Below are 17,140 nucleotides of genomic sequence, written 5' to 3'. Positions count from 1 at the left end.
CGGGGTAGGAGAGGGCTATCTGCAATGGACTGCAGTAAATGGCCTTGTAATTAGAAGATTGTAGACCCGCCCCTATCAGTGATGTTGTAAAATTGTTGACCATGTATATTGGTGAAAGAACATCTGCAATAAAAATATGTTTAAAAAAAAATGAAATACCTCAACCTCTGTTGGCACACGTAGAAAGGCTAATTACTCTGAGATTCTTGTAAAGTTTCAGGGAGAAGGACTTATTCACTATACAGGAGGTGGTTTCCCAATTAAAAGGCGTAGCTGCGAAAGACTCCTAATAAAGGTAAGTAAAGGAAATGACGTCCTCGAGTCTGTTCCTAGCAGGGTGTTCATTCTATCTCCCGCTGAGCAGGTGACGGAGTATGGCTCGCTTGCTGACGGCCGTGTTGGTTCTCAGTGTGATTACAGTGATCAGCGCAGGTGCGCGTGTAAATCCTCCAAGGAAAGTCCCCGAAAGTGCAATTTCAGCAGCCAATGAGAACCACAAGGGGGAAGAAAGCAGAAACAAGCGACCGGACGCCGGTATTGTTGACAGACCTGTGAGTACCGCATGACAAGATTGTTTAATTATTTTTTTTTAAAGCAGAACAAGCTTAAGGCTAGCGGCCCTATGCCACAAATGAGCCCCTGCAGCGCTAACTTGAGACATGGTGGCCCAGGTTTAGAAACATGCCATGGAACGCAGCGCGGCTCCCTGTCAGCTTCATTGCATGACAGGGGCAGAGCTTTAGGTGGGCCGGGTCCCGCCGTGGCACAGGTCCAGTTGTATTTCAGAATGGACATTGACATAGTGTCGTTTATTCGTGCCCTTAACTTTCTAATGATTCTGAACAATTGATTTAATGAATTTTCAAGTAATCCATGTCAGGGATTTAGTTTCCGTTTACATTTCACATGTTTTCCTGAATCTTGCACTCCACTTGAGTGTTAGCTATTCTCAGGATCAGGGCTTCTAGTGGGATGAAAAAACTGGGGGGAGGGGGGGTCTCTTAGAGGGGTGTGGCCGATGTAATTAAGGGTGTGGCTAAATTCATGTAAGCTAAAAACCAGTGCTTACATGCTTATCATAGTGTGCTGCTTGAGTGGCATTTTGCTGTTTCTGTCATTGCATGACATGCAGATATAAAATACAAGTAACATTACACCTACAATATGCCATGGCTATTGGCTTTGCCAATGGTTGTTAGTTGCATAAGCTAAATAAGCAACAACTATGGCTTCGTTGTATAGAATATTGAAAAAGCTTTAGTTCTGAAATGATGAGACTGTGAAAGAAGTAGAACGAGTCTCTTTGAAGTTTTATCCAAGCCAACGAAGGGTAGAACTGCTTCAGTATTAGGACTTTTATTTCACCCTGAGGCCGAGGGCAACAATGCAGAACCCCATAGGGACCCGTTCCAGCACCTGCTCCGTAGAACTGCTGGTGCTGAGCACCGACAGGACCCAGCTCACTTAAAGCCCTGCCCAGGATGTTATGTTTCGGGTGTTTTTTTCATGCAGCATATATATTGTATAGTGCATGCATTGAAGTGGATCAGCTCCAGGTGTTTATAACAGCCATGGTTGAAAGCTCTGGAGCTGAGGCTGAAGGCAGTGAGAGTTTCTCACAGTACTTGTCAGAGGGTTAAAAAGCTGCCCAGAATACATGGTCATCCAAACCTTGGCTTCTCCCCAGAGCTCACAATGACAACCCCTGACAAAGTCAATAGTCCAGGCTGTATTTAGGTGTATGCCAGTTGTTCTGTTATAATAACTGCATGCAATAACAGAAAGACTAAAATACTGGTCGGTGGCACACCATGGTGTGGTGTAATGGCCAGAGCTGCCAACTTTGGAGCTGGGTAACCAGATATGAGTGTCGGCGTCAGCTCAACATCCTGTGATTCTGGGAAAATCACTTAACGTCCCCGTGCATGCCGAAAAGGATTGTGTACTTGTGTAATGCAACTGGTGATCATGAGAAGGGCTCCAATACCGAGTCACGGTCGCAACTCTCAAAAACTGCAAAAAAAAAAAAGAATTTTGTTTATGGGCCCGATTCACAAAGTTGAACTTTACAACTTTCAGTATTTACTACGTGTAGTAAATGCCCTTTGTGTATACCGAAGGTCGTACATTTAGACATTTGTCTGACTTTACCTTAGGGAATTGGGCCTTATATGTGTATAAGCCATGTCTATAACTACATAGGCCATGCCCCTTTTTGAGACCCCCCCCACACACAATTTTTCATCCCACTTAAAGCCCCGACAGGGAGAGTGGAAGAAAGCATCATATCTACACAGATATGGCACTGTCCTGCTCTATTCCCAGCACTGGCAAATAATTATGCGGCAGAGCATCATGCAGATACCTTTGCACCATAAGGCATAGTCTATCATAGGTATGGTAAATATTCTGTCTAGACAAACTTGAAAACCTTTTCCACTGTGGATGTGTGCTGTGAAGTGCTGCACGCATGCAAGTCAGAAAAGGTTAGGAGACATAAAAACATTCCTCCTTTTACGCCTGCTTCAAAGCGGCATTATTTTTTGGTGCACAACCCTGCCTAATAATACAGATTTGCATAAAAAACCATGGTTGGTTGTTTGGAAATGCTTATGTGCCACTAATGGAATGTCCCTTGATGCAGAATATCATAAAGCAGTGCACATTGCTACCTTGTGTTACTTTGAGGCATCTTTCCAGTGCAAAACAAGCTTTGCTCTAAAAAGTGAATCCCCGAAAAGCATTTGCCTTGGTTTGCATCACTTCTGTGACTCAAACTCAGGGCAAAATGTTTGTAAATTTGCCCCAGTCTCTGCTACTGTTTTAAGCTAACTTGTGTTTCATGTTGTTGAAGAGCCGGGTCTTTTTCACCTCCTTAGACAGTGGTAAATGGTTGTTCGTGACAGTAAAATGAAAGGAATTGTTGCTTTGGCTGAAAATGTAGCATACATTCTGCAGCACACATAGAAGGAGGAAAACACCATACATCAATGATTGTTGTCGTGCAGGAAGATATCCATTCCTGCACAAAAACTATCATCCATGCAAGGCAGGAACACTTACACCATGGCGCAAGGGTGCCTGAATGGATGTATGATAGTACAACGCAATCATTTTGATTGCTGTACTTAACATCGCGGATTTTACAACGCAAGTCGCGTTGGAGGGCGCGGATTGAGGATTATCATAATTTTCTATTCCAACACCAGCCCACGTAACAGTAGGGAAGGTGTTGGAATATAAAATTACAATATTCCTTAACCAACAGTGCCATCCAGCGCAAGTCGTAGTAATGAGCAGCGTGGTAAAGGTCGTGCGGTGTAAACCACGTTTACCGCCTGAATTGGCGCTAGGCAGCCAATTGTGCAACAGCGCAGAGAAAAGCACAGGGATGCTTCTTACTGCTGTAAATATGGCACATTCATGGACTTTCCTAATGATGCAGCTCAGTGGAGAAAGATGGCTTGCAGCGCGGCGCTGCATCATTCTTTAGTAAATGTGCTCCTTTGTTTTCTCCATCATTTTCATTTCACCTTGGTAGGTAACAATAAATCACGTGGTATGTGAGGCCAACAATATCCTGCTCCTATGGGCCTGCTCTTGGGTTAAATAGACGTATATCTGTTACAGAGTAATTTGGGTGCAATTGGAATTAATATATGAGGGAGAGCCGCGTTTCAACAACTGTATTATATAAGTAATAAACCCACCCTGGTTGCAATTGGGTCATAGAATCACTGGCATTGTACAGCTTTGTCGGACCAAATTATGCAGCAGGATTGACTACATTATGCAGCCTTAAAAGGCAAATTAGAGGGGGAAAGGCAGTGCATTCTGAAGCAGTAGTAGGTATTTTATCATTTTAACGCTGTCTGGGCAAAGGTTTCACCTCAACATTCATAGTTTAACACCTAAATGCACAAATCAACAACTGAAAAGATAACTGCCTTCCGTGACAAAAAACTGCCACTGCATGGTAACACGTATGGTAAAGTTTTTAGTAACTTTTAACTGGTTGACCTAAAAACAAAATCAGATTATGTCACAGGTGTGGCAAATTCATAATTATCAGCTGCAGAATCGCATAATTTGAATGGGGCTGGCCATAATTGGTCACATTTTCATGGGTTTTCTCAGAAAGGGTATTTGCTGAATGTTTTTTTCACCATGTACGCAACCGATACAATAAAAACAAATGTATTTGTTATTAAATAGGTTTTCTCGTGTTGTAAGGAGTGGGAATAAATAATGCCTGATATCAAAAAATAAGGTTTGCCACGTGTTGTATTTGGATGTCCTGCTGTGCAAAATGCTCTCTAGGTGAATCCACACTTATGATCCATGATACAAAAGTTACTTCACTGGTGCAACCATCGGGATGTAAAACGGAATATTGAATGGAAATGAATGGTACCCCAACGTAGTCTTCAATACTTTATCAGATTTAATATTTTATGAAAAATCACTTTATCCTCCTCTGTCTCATTTCCACGGGGAGTATGCCGCAGTGAAGGACTAAATAATGGGACTAAATTGGCTATAGTATGTGGCAATTAAACCCAAATTACGCTGCACCTTTTCATAACGTCTTAAACAGTTCCATAGAACGGCATAGTACTATTCATATGCTGGTGCAGACAAAAATCTAGTCCATCAAATGGGACACCATTGGTAACTCTTTTAACAGCTGACTACAGTAATTAATGGCTGAAGGTGCAATATGAACTCTAGTAAAGTGATTGGCACATAAATGAACCCCGTGTGAAGTTATTTAAAAACTATTAGATCTGTTTGAGCTAGAAACAACATTTTGAAGCAGATGATGGATTATATACGAATGTATGTCAGTACAACGCGGTTGTTTTCAACGCTGTACTTTACATCGCAGATTTTACAACGCAAGTCTTTACAAAGACTTGCGTTGGAGGGTGAGGATTTCGGAATCTAATAATTTTATATTCCAACACCAGTCCCCGTAACAGTAGGGAAGGTGTTGGAATATAAAATTACAAGATACCTTATCCCACTGCGCCATCCAGCGCAAGTCGTAGTAACGACTTGCGTTGTAAAAGACGCGTCGTAACTGCACTGCGGTGTAACATCCGCGTTGTAAAGGATGTTCCCCTTATATACAACTGTGTCTAATTCATATTCAGGTAGAAAACGCCGCAGCTGCTCAATCCTATTTTGCTATTTTTCCAGTTACCTTGGTCTTAGCTGATCATACTGTAAGTCCTTAGAAACAAATAACCACCAGTATTAAGCACTATTGAAAACTGGACACCAGTGTGGACTCATCAGTTCTCAATTTGTCTTGGTATTTGCCGGTGTTCTGTACTGGCATTTATTTCCAAACACTGGGTCCTTTAATGGGATACATCACATGGTGGTGCTGTGTATTTATTTTTAAGCTGAATTCATCAGCACTGTGTTTATCTCAAAATGATAAATCTAACACATAAGTAATGCTAATACTGGCATTCTGCAGCAGTGGCAGAGCTGTTTGTGGCAAATGCAAAAAAACAGTTGATGGACAGAATGCAGAACATTGTCATACATTCACTGCAGTACAGGGATCTGGACCTAAATCCATCATGGGCAAAAGAATGATGGATTTAACCCAGATCTTTTGACTGGAGGAAAATGTTTGCATTGTCAGCATTCCGTCAACTTTTCGCCCTAAGTGGGATGGGTATGCCCAGACGTGGGTCCCTTGCTTGCTCACTGTGCCACTGTTTTCAAGCTAGCCTGGCTGAAGAAGGGTGACATACCCTGAAACCGGTCCCAGGATGCCGCGGCTTGGCAGGGCATCCTGCCAAGCCAGGGCAGGATACCCTGCCTGGCTTGGCAGTTCGGTCTGGACTGTTCCCATGGGGCACAGGCTCAAGACTGATTTGCATATGGCTGGGTCCAAACTGGGGTGGCGTAGTGGGCAAAAGAACGATGGGTTTAACCCAGATCTTTTGACTGGGGGAAAATGTTTGCATTGTCAGCATTCCGTCCATCAGTTGTTTGCTGCATCAGGGCTGTTTGTGGCACCACTGGTGTGAACTCCTATGAACTGCCTTGGGCCCCTGGCACTTAATTTCTTACAATTGAAGCACTGGGACTCATTATGCCAGATATAAGATCATAGTGTCTTTCACACTTTCTGTGACATTTCCAGTACAGTTGGCAAAAATGAATTAAGTGCATATCAGAACATTTCCAAGAAATGAGCAATGAACATATATAAAGTTGAAATGTAGGCTAGTATACTTAAATGTGTGCATTATATAGTTACAGAACTGACATGCCTACTCACAGATTCTGAGTGAGTCAGAGTTTTCTGACCCTCTGCCAAGCTGCTCTTTGCGAATGGGTCTGAATTTCAACCAGGAAAGTATTTACAGCACCCGGTAGTTATCTGATCCAATTAAGACCTCATACTTTTGGTACGTTTAGGCATATCAAAGCTGCCATCATTTAAAAGGGCAGAGGTGGATGGTATTTACTGTAACATGTACGTTTTGGTGCAGTAACTGTCAAAATCTGCATGCTATAGGCCAACATTTCCAAATATGCGATAATTATCACATTTGATAAATTCTGAACATCTCGGTGTCTGATTTTACTGGATGCAAAAACTATGTACCCTACTAAGGACACTCATAATTTAGGCCATATAGTATTGTTATATAGTGTGATTTCATTGTGAAATTACATACCTTAGATTATTGAAACACATTGCTGTCCCATTGCCAAGGTTTCTGCATTTATCGGTTGGATGAATTATTTAAAGGAATACAATACAATCCCAATATAACGTTTACAAAGGAGGTGAAGGAATTATTGTTGTCTACGTAATCACTTACTAGCAATCCCTACTATTTCCAGTTAAACTGTTTCACCCATCAATGTCAGGCATCTACATGAACTCATCCAAACTGAAGTTGAAAAAAACACAAAACATCAAGACTTACATCTAAGAAGCCCATTCATTTCAAAACAGGATTCTTGCTACAATCACCTTGTGAGCTTATCCTATAGGAAATTAGGTTTTAGCAGGCTAATTAATAATTCAATTCCTGATTCCTCTAGTGAATCCTCATTTTGGACAGGACGTTCACCTAAATGAAAGGAAAAAGAAATCTGATGATAACTGCTTTTGCTGGGCCTTTCATAATTAAGAGACCACACATAATGAGGATCAGTGTGGCAAATTTTCCCATCAACTGTAATTGTTTCACTGGTAAATGTGTGGAAATATTTATCACTTTAAGACATAGACAACAAATGGCTCAATGTTTGCTAGTCGCCGCCAAGATGCCAGAGATGCATGTGAAGGAAAAACTACCTCCCTGTTGCAAAGTTATCCTGTGCCCTGGGCAACCCCAACTTTTTTGCTGACTGGTAATAGTGGTAACTGACTCTGACTGACCCTGGGCTCTGCCTAACCAGGTCCAGGGCCAGTGCTATGATGAAAGAGACACTTAGAATACAGTGAAAACACCTACATACAATATAAGGCCCTAGTACATAATAAGGCAGGGTGATTGTAACTACCTTTAAGTCCCTAGTAGATTATAGGGCATGGCGGGTTAGAGGCCAGAAGCCCTTTCTGCACTTGCATGTGTCCACTGCTGAAGTCTGAGGTCAGTTTAAAAGCAACCTTGTGTTCCAGAACTGCTTTTAAAATGCAAATTGTGCCCAAACTCGACTTTGGTTTTTGGGATACTCACAAATTGATATTATTCAATGTTTTGGCTTATTAGGTACCCCCAGGGTCTCTCCTTGGTGTCTCAGGGGTGGAGGGTCAGGTATTTATAAGGAGGGCCCTTGCAAAATGAGTTTTAGATGCCCTGGATTAATTGAAATTGCACATTTTCCACCCAACATTGTGGTAAAGTGCTTCCCAAAATTGACTTTTGTACTAGGAGCACTGTGGAGTGAGGATCTGCAATATATTTAGATATTCAGCACCCCTTAAGTCTCCCCTAGTTGTTCCAGGGGTGGTGGTTCCTGTAGATATATACAGGGTCCTTATAAAAGATGTATCTATAGTCCCTGATGTAGTCTAAATGTCCCAACTCATTTTTCCCATTTCAAATCGCCTGCCACATAATGTAACATTGCAAGACGTTATTAACTAATAATTCCGGCTAGGAGAATCATAAAATACCATTCAAGGCCTTCTTAAGATAGTGTAGATAAATCCAACAATATGGTGTGGTGGAATTCCCCCTAAAGTGTACAGACAAGAAGTTATAAGACTTTCCTGCCTGTAAGCCAAAATTCACCCTTCCAGTAGTCTGTCTTGATCGGTCAGAGTTAAGTGGATTAGCCAGGCTCCTTTGATGAGGTAATAAATAGCCCCTGCGGTTAGAAAGCTCTTCAGGCAGGACAGGGTTGTACTACATAGGAATGCCAGAGCCAAGAAGGAGGAGGCAGGCAGGAGAAGCCAGTTTCATTTACCCGTCTACTCTTTGAATCCAGCCAGATGGTAGGATTAAGGATGGAATGAGCAGATGCAAGGGGGAGAGACTATGGAGATTAACCATCCTGGAGGTGTGTTTAGCCAGCACTTCTCTCCCTGCTGGAAAATCAGCCCAGATGAATTTTAGAGAAATGCTGCTCTCTGGGAGAAAATAGTGCCACACTTTGGAGGATGAGGTCATACCCTGGGGTGTTGTCCTGCACGTCATTGGACAGGAATGCCCTCCTGCTTGACCCAGAGAACTTAGAATAAGCATCTGAGAGGGGCAGAGCCTCTCATATTAGCTACTTGAAAGTCAAGGAAGAAGAAGGGTTTAATTTAATTGCAACAACCAGGCCCTGCACTCTGGAGACTATATCTTCTGCACAATCTAGAAATACAGCCTTCTGGACTACCTTGCTTCAAAAGGGCTAAAGACGGAGTTCCTGTGAGGTGCAGGTTAACAGAGCTTACCAGGAACATCAGCACCAAGAATCCTCAGCCTGGTGTACTACCAGTGGACTTGTAAAGGTTTTGACAAGTGGATGGTAAGAACTGAAGTTCCAAACTTTCAAGTACCACCTTTAAGCTTCCAGACTCTTGGAGTACATTTTGGACACTTTGGGAGCCTTTGGGGAACTTCAGGAAGAAATTCTAAAAGTTTGGACAACTTTGTAGTAACTTTGAAAAAATCTCCATAAGTGGTCCGACTTGACCTGGCCAGCCAAGTCAGCAACCCTCAACTGCGAGCAGCCCTGACATCCAGATTTGTCCCATTGAAAAGCTTTGGAGGTTCGACTTCCAGAATTTGACCATTAGTAAGCTGAAACCCAAGCCGGAGAACCCTCACTTAATCCAGCTTGGTGAAGAGCAGCGAGGAACCCCTTAAGATTTTTTTTTAAGTCCGAACATAGAAGAGGTGACTGGGACCAACCTCGAGAGTCAAATCGCCCACCTTCAACCATGAGCTGGACTGGATCCCTGGCTCATCCCACTGGAAAGCTCCGAAGATCAGACTTCCACAACTTTAACCATGAGCTCTTCGCAAGGCAAGCCGGTGAACCCTCACCGAATCCGGACTGGCTGAGAGCTTCGAGGGACCACGGGCAGGAAAGCTTCAGAAAAGTTTCTAAGTCCAAAGGTAAAACTTTGACCGAGACTTACCACCAGAAGCGGCTATAATAATGTTCGCCTTTGATGTACACGTATGATTTGTTCATCTGACTTTATTGTTTATTTTCCGCTGAAGTTTATTAGGCAAGAGCAATGAGCCACCCATATTTCTTTCAGTTTATCTCTATTTTTCTTCGGTAAAAATCAATTTAAGACAGAAATTGAGTATATTTCTGGTACCTTACTGAAGCAAATGAATGCTTAGTGCTAAATTTGAATAATAATTAGTAGTGGCACTTACTTTGAACATGAAGATAACTGAGGTTGTGATCACTTTGCACGGGTGAGTACTCGTGCATTTTGAAATAATAGGGGCACATTCACAAAGGCAGTTTGTATGTAAAGTAGTACTACTGCTGCTTGTCGTTTGCCTTGTGGAGGGAGAGCTGGTGTTGCTGCTGGGGACCTTCGGATACTGCGGACCTTCCTTGGGAGTAAAACCAACTTCTCGTGGCTCCCGCTGCGCGGGTGCCTCTCGCATAGTGCAGCGCGAGGAAGGAATCTGCCCCAAACCGAGAGACTGACCCCAAGATCACCCGCGGGACTGCGAGGACCAGCGTGCACAGCGGCGCTGATTAGCCGCAGCTGGTCCTCTTCCCGCCCCCACCTCCTCTCTGGTTAAAATCTGCTTTGGAGAACGCCTACCTGGTGCTGCTTGTCGTTTGCCTTGTGGAGGGAGAGCTGGTGTTGCTGCTGGGGACCTACGGATACTGCGGACCTTCCCTGGGAGTAAAACCAACTTCTCGCGGCCCCCGCTGCACGGGGGCTGCTCGCCTAATGGAGCGCGAGGAAGGAATCTGCCCCAAACCGAGAGACTGACCCTAAGATCACCCGCGGGACTGCGAGGACCAGCGTGCACAGCGGCGCTGATTAGACGCAGCTGGTCCTCTTCCCGCCCCCAACCTCCTATTATTTAACTATCAATTTGTACGTGCACGCGGGACGCACGCGGGCGGGCGCCGGGCAAAGGGCGGGCCCGTTTTAGCCCGTTATAGACCGTGTAAGACCGGACTGGGCCCCCCCTCTAACTCCTCCTGCCCAGCACCTGTTGTAAAACCTGATGTAAAACTGTATGTAAATTGTACTTATGTCAAATCTTGTAATCCTGTAGAAACTAATTGCCACTTGTACTAGGTATCACGCCCGGGTCCATAAATTGCTCTGGGCCCTTACCATGACAACACGAGGTAGCAGAAGCCAAACAGCGGAAGGAGAGGCCCAGCTTATAGGCCCTTTAGATAGTTTTATTATTAGGGCAAACTCCTTTATAGATCAAGGCATCTCCCTCATGGAACGAAGAGTGTCTCAAAATCTAGCTCATGCAAAAAGATCTTCTCTAGGACACTTAGCGACTGCTAAAACACCTGAGCAGGCTAGGGAGTCGGGTTTGCTGGAAGTCCGCGTTGACATCCATAGCTTACCAAATGCAGTTGATGTATCGGCCTCACAACTGTTATCCGATTTAGAACTAAGGGGCATATTACCAACCAATAGAGATAATTTTTGTCTCCAACTTGTTTAGAGACAAAACTTATCGCCGCAAATCGGCGATTATTATCGCAGATTAGCAAGGTTTATCGCAAATGCGATAAAAAACGGCCGCAATGCATGAATATCGCTGAAAAGTCAGCGATATTCATGCATTATCGAGCAAATGCTCTTAGCCATGTTATCCACCTCCCATTGGATAACATGGCTAAGAACTGCTCAGGGCAGGTGTTAGCTTTTGGAGATATTCGCGCTTAGCGCGAATATCTCCAAAAGTTAGTAATAGGAGATAGCGATGTTAGCGACTGTTTCCAGTCGCTAACATCTTGGCACGCCCACTTTGCATGTCATTAGTGATAAATATCACTGACATGCAAAGCGGAGCCCAAGATGGTCGCTATCTCCTATTAGCTGTCGCTAACTGGTGTTAGCGACAGCTTGGTAATAGGGAGATAATTTTATCTCCACTTTCTTGGCTTTTAAAGCCAAAAAAGCGGAGATAAACCCCCTTGATAATATGCCCCTAAGTTTGGATCTGGAGAAGACCCCTGACCTAGTTATCCAAACTACACCAGAGGAAACAAGACAGTTGAGAGGTAGGAGGGAGGGAGCAGTATGGAAAAAGAAAGAAAAACTGGAAAGATCTAAGGGCGATCAGAAATGTGAGCCACCAAAAAAGCAAGCAGAGAAGTTAGATCACACTACGCGGAGAGGGAAACAAGATAGGCATACAGTCCATCCAAACCAAGTCCAAAAAGAGATCTTAGGACCGATCAGTGTAGACTCAATGGTTAATCTGTCGGGGGGAAGAGATGTAACCGATGATAGTCAACTCTTGAAAAAAATTGGGGAGTTATTTCAACTTTGCTTCACCCCAGTAGAAGCCATATTGCAGCAAATTGAAAAACAGTTAACTGAACTGACATCCCTCACAAAAAATCCCCCAAATCTGGGAGCTCAAAAAACTGGGGAAAATAAGGTGACTACTAACAAATCAAAAGTCCAACAAGCTAAAAATGTATTAACTCCAGGCCCAGTAGTAAAACCGAAACCCCCTACAGTAATTGAAAAGAAAACTGTAGAGAAGCCGGTACCTCCAACACCACAGATTAGTCAGGAACGCATTAATAAGATTCCCAAGACCCCGGCCTTAAACCCAAATAGGACTGGCACAGGGGACCCTCTGACGGCAGATTTCCCGTCAAATTGCCCCCTGAGGCTAGCCCCTACGTGGTTGTGATGACTGGTGTACCAGAATTGGCTGATCCAGCCACAGAATCTAGTTGGTCATTAAAAAACAAGGTCCAGCACTGGCTCAGCACGAACCGACCATTCCCGCCTTTTGGGACGAGCAAGATCCTTATGGTGCGTAGGGCCACTTGGGTGGGGCATGGAAGGAAATCCATTCGGGGAGTTTGCCTCCTCATTAATTTCGAAGATCCCCGAACAGTCGACTACATTTGCTCATGGGGACAGGCTGGCTTAAATGAAGGTATAGGAACATAACCCCTCTCCTTTTTCTATCTGCCCAGAAAGCGAAATGGTTCATCCTACGAGGGAATCTGGCATACAATGGGCCCCGCTACTGGGGTAGCGACAAGGAGGGGTGGGGAGGCAACCCTGTTAGGAATCATATAAGAGAGGCAGCCTATAGGGATGGATGGAGAAGTATCCGGACATCGAATAGATACAGTTGTCTAGAGATGGTTGATTGACCACCATCGGATGAGGATTCCCCGGGGGATTACGGGGAAAAATCAGACCCCATTCCTCCATTAGGTGGCACCCTAACAAAGGACTCTCAAGCCCTAAGTGTCATCTTTTGAAATATTGCGGGCCTTCGCCCTAAGGTTGAAGATGGTAGTGCCCTGAGCTTCCTGGAAAAGTACAAAACTATTTGCCTCCAGGAGACATGGTCTACGAGCGAACTCCATCTCCTAGGTTATAGAACCTATTTTTCTCCAGCTCTAGCGGGAGTCATGGGCAGGCCCAAGGGAGGACTGACCATTTTCATAGCAAACACAATACAAGATGTAAAAGTAACTGTTGTAGAATTGGATGTCAACTATCAGCTCCTCTGTCTCTTTTTTAATAATAAAGAGAACATCTTTTTGCTTAATCTGTATAACAATCTAGCGGAAGGACAGGTCTTGAGGGTTGTGTCTAATCTTTATGATAAGCTCTTCCAGCTTAGTCAGGATTACGGAGAAAAAGGAACCGTGAATATTGTATGGGGGGGACTTTAACCTGCACCCCTGCCCACTTAGCAGTAATAACTTCTGCGGGTTAGTGGACGAACATGATAGCCCCCTTATCCATTTTAGCCATACTAAGCTGGGGTCCCACATGAATGAAGTTATGTCAGCTTTAGGTCTTACAATAGTTAATAATTTGGTACCAACCCTAGACCGGCTGCTACCAACATATCTAGGGAGGGGGCATGAAACAACAGTCGACTATGTTTTAGTATCAAATCCTCTTGTTAATAGAGTAAGGAACTTTGAGGTGCTACCCAATATATTAAGTGATCATTCTGCCCTCAGGTTTGAACTTCATCTGATACACTCACATTCATCGTCACAGATTATGGCAAATGCACTAAGTCAGAACACTCTACATATAGATAGGATAAACGGGTTCTCTATACAATGGGATAAGATACACCCCGGGCTAATCACTGATAAGCTGATCAGAGTAGCCTATCCACATATTATGAGATGTCTTGATTTAGCAGCCACAGATGAGGAAATCCTAAGTAACTTTGCTGTAATCCTAGTGAAAACAAAGGAATTACTGACAGCAAAGTCCAAAACAGATCAATCTAGGAAGGCTGGGTGGTTTAACCATAGTTGTACGGTGGACCATACTAAACTAAAAGTAGCTTTGAATAAAACCACCAGAGACCCCCAGGCAATTAGTAGGCTCAGGAAAGAGTATACTATTGCGCGGAAGAAGAGAAAGGGTGAATTAAAACAAGCCCTGTGGGATCAACTACCCTAGAGAAAAATAGCGAGGCCTTCTGGAGAGTGGTGAAATCTCCGTATTTAGCAGATGATAACCTCCCCAAAATAGAAGTTGCAATTGAGGAATCAGTCTGGGTGTCCCATTTTTCGAAAATATTTCAGAAGAACTCGGTTCTAACAGGGACAGACGTACCCTCCCCTGCAGTTTCATATCCTATTTCTCTAGACTTTGACATATCTGAGGTGCTCTTGGCCCTAAATGCTAGTAAGAATGGGAAAGCCCCGGGTCCCGATGGGGTTCCAGTGGATCTTTTTAAGCATAATACTGATCTCTGGGCCCCAATACTGACCAGGGTGTGCAATGCAGTAACAGAGAAGGGACTGTTGGATTCCTGGACCAAATCCATTATGGTTCCAATATTTAAAAAAGGAGACCGACAAGAGGTATCTTGTTACCGCCCTATCTCACTGCTGGACTCGCTGGGCAAGGTAGTGGGTAGAGTTGTGCTCGAGCGTCTCCAGCTGTGGGCTGAGGATGGGGGGGTCTTCTCTGACCTTCAATTCGGTTTCAGGGAGGGTTTTAGCACAACAGAACAGGCCTTAAATCTTTCTATGATGCTGGGGAAATATGTTCAAGCAAAACAGGGCAAGCAATATATGGTCTATATAGACTTGTCCGCTGCGTTTGATTGTGTCTGCCACGCAAAGCTTTGGACTGTTCTGATACAAATAGGAGTAGATGCCCCCCCTTGTAGATTTCTTGAGGGAGCTATATTCCAAGGCCTCCGCGAGGGTAAGCTTCGGTACAAAGGGGGAACTATCGGCGTCATTTGGATTGGAGCGCGGTGTTCGTCAAGGTTGTGTCCTGGCCCCCTTTCTGTTCTCCCTCTACACAAATGGCTTGGAGGTGGAGATGCTGAGGGGGGCCAGGACCTACCCCAAGTACGAAAGCGTTCGATCCCCGCTCTGCTCTATGCAGACGACGCCGTGATACTGGCTCGTGCCCCACACGAACTGCAGAAGGCTCCGGATAGGTAGGAACACTTCATGGGGAGCCGTGATTTACATATAAATATAAAAAAACATATGTAATGGCAGCAGGCACAGGGAAAAAACGGGTTAAAGATATTTTCCTCAGTAATCAGAAACTTGAATCAACGGCCCATTATCCCTACATGGGCATTATAATAGATGAGAAACTGAATTGGAAAGCTGTGGTTGTGGCAAGAAAACATCTTTTTATGAGAGCCATCACCGCCCTCATAAACTTCTCACAAAGGCTGGGAAAAAGGCCCCCCGTGGAACTCCTAAAAATGTATTGTGCTAAATGCCAGTCAATAGCCCTGTATGGGGCTGGAGTGTGGGGGCATGCCAACACTAGTGCCCTGCAGGTGGCAGAAAATACTTTTTTAAGGTTTCTTTTAGCGGCACCCAAACTAATTTCCACATTAGCCTGTCACATGGAATTGGGGATACCATATTTAGGGGACTTGGCAAAAATCCAACCACTTTTACTTTGGCGACGAATTTGGATTTCTGAAAATAACTTAATAACAAAGGAAATCATGGCAGATTGCATGGAATTAGACTACTCACTGAAAATTAGTTGGCTCCTCTATGTGAAAAACTTCCTTACCGACTTAGGGTTAGAGTCTTACTATACAACGCCTGAGAAGATTTGCAAAATCTCGAGGAAGAATCTGAAAGCAAGGGCACTGAGCCATCCAGAAGGATTAAGGCTTGCCAGTGAAGCCATGAAACCTTCTGCCCAACATGTAATTGCTGTTCAGATCACCTTGTTAATTCAGCCCTATTTAACATATGAGTTTAAAGTATTTGAGCGACCTCTCTTGACGAGATTTAGATTGAATCTCTTCCATCTATTAATAGCATTCCCAATGAAAAATAGCTGGGACTTAATTCTTTTGCCTTGCCCCTGTGATGATACATCAGAGCAGACGACTATACATACTGTTCTGCAAATTATATCATGTTCATCGGAGACTCTGGTTGTTACCTCTGTTAAAACAGTGGGGTATTAGGCAATGCCGCCCAGCTATGTTGCGACTGCAGTTTTTAGAGTCTGAATGTATTTGTTATCACGTCGTCAATTTTTTTTATGTATTTTTAAACATAGAACAAATCTGGAGAGAATTTTTCTTATTTATGAATTGGATAATTTTTTATCGTTGTCCAGATAGTGATCTTCAATGCTAGTGTGGAAAGTTCATTTTTGAATTGTAATGATCGTGTATTACTTGTTAATATGTTTTTATCTGATTGTAACACTGCTTTTATGGTTTTCTATTTTGCAAAACCGAATAAAGAAATATATATATATATACTCTTTAAATACTTGCTCTACACACTTTTGAGTTCTCCTCAAATGTGAATAAATAGGAACATTCATACACAATTAGTTCAAGTAGAAAGCACTTTGTCTTTATTGTACTATTACCAATAGGGAGGTGGACCTTTTGAGGCTAATTCACAAAGGCATGTAAGAGTACCTTAAAGAGTTTTCGATTGCATTATTTCCCCCACTCATAAGGGCTACTATGAATCTGTCCCAATGTAAGGCAACTGGTCATCTGCCTTCAAAATACAATTACTAGGTGTTTATTTGGTTGTCATGACTAGTACTTAATATATTTGCACCTGCAAGTGAGTGGGCCAGCAAGTTTTCAGATGTGGCTATTACTACGTGTGCCTGGTGAAATCTGGGTCTGTTTTTGTATGTGGTTATCCTTAGTGCTACATCTACCTGCTTCTAAATGTGCCTGCCTCAGTACTGTGGTGTTTCTGTTCCTTAATGGGCCTACTCTTGTGACTGTGTATTTGTGTGTGTGTGTGTGTGTGTGTGTGTGTGTGTAGGTGTGTGTGTGTGTGTGTAGGTGTGTGTGTGTGTCTGCATGTCAGTGATGAGCTAGTTACATTCATCACATCATGTACTGGGAAATAGTGCATTTAAAGTAGATGGATCTAGTCACACTGGAAATAACTTGACATGAACTTAAAGACTACTTTACAGTGCATTTTAACACAGCTTTCTAAGGAACAG

General features: G+C 43.5%; 1 long non-coding RNA gene across 1 annotated transcript in view; it reads left to right on the top strand.

Annotated features, from left to right (window-relative positions):
• The first annotated feature begins 342 nt into the window (after positions 1 to 342).
• The window catches only part of LOC144785176 (uncharacterized), a 308,654-nt gene continuing 291,856 nt past the window's right edge, over positions 343 to 17,140 (top strand). Inside the window, exon 1 of the long non-coding RNA XR_013601794.1 lies at positions 343 to 551. This is a non-coding gene — a long non-coding RNA (uncharacterized LOC144785176). The remainder of the gene's footprint in view (positions 552 to 17,140) is intronic.

The sequence above is a fragment of the Lissotriton helveticus genome, chromosome 10, assembly GCF_964261635.1.
Source record: "Lissotriton helveticus chromosome 10, aLisHel1.1, whole genome shotgun sequence".
NCBI classification, from domain to species: domain Eukaryota; kingdom Metazoa; phylum Chordata; class Amphibia; order Caudata; family Salamandridae; genus Lissotriton; species Lissotriton helveticus.
This window is presented reverse-complemented; position numbering and strand designations above follow the sequence as displayed.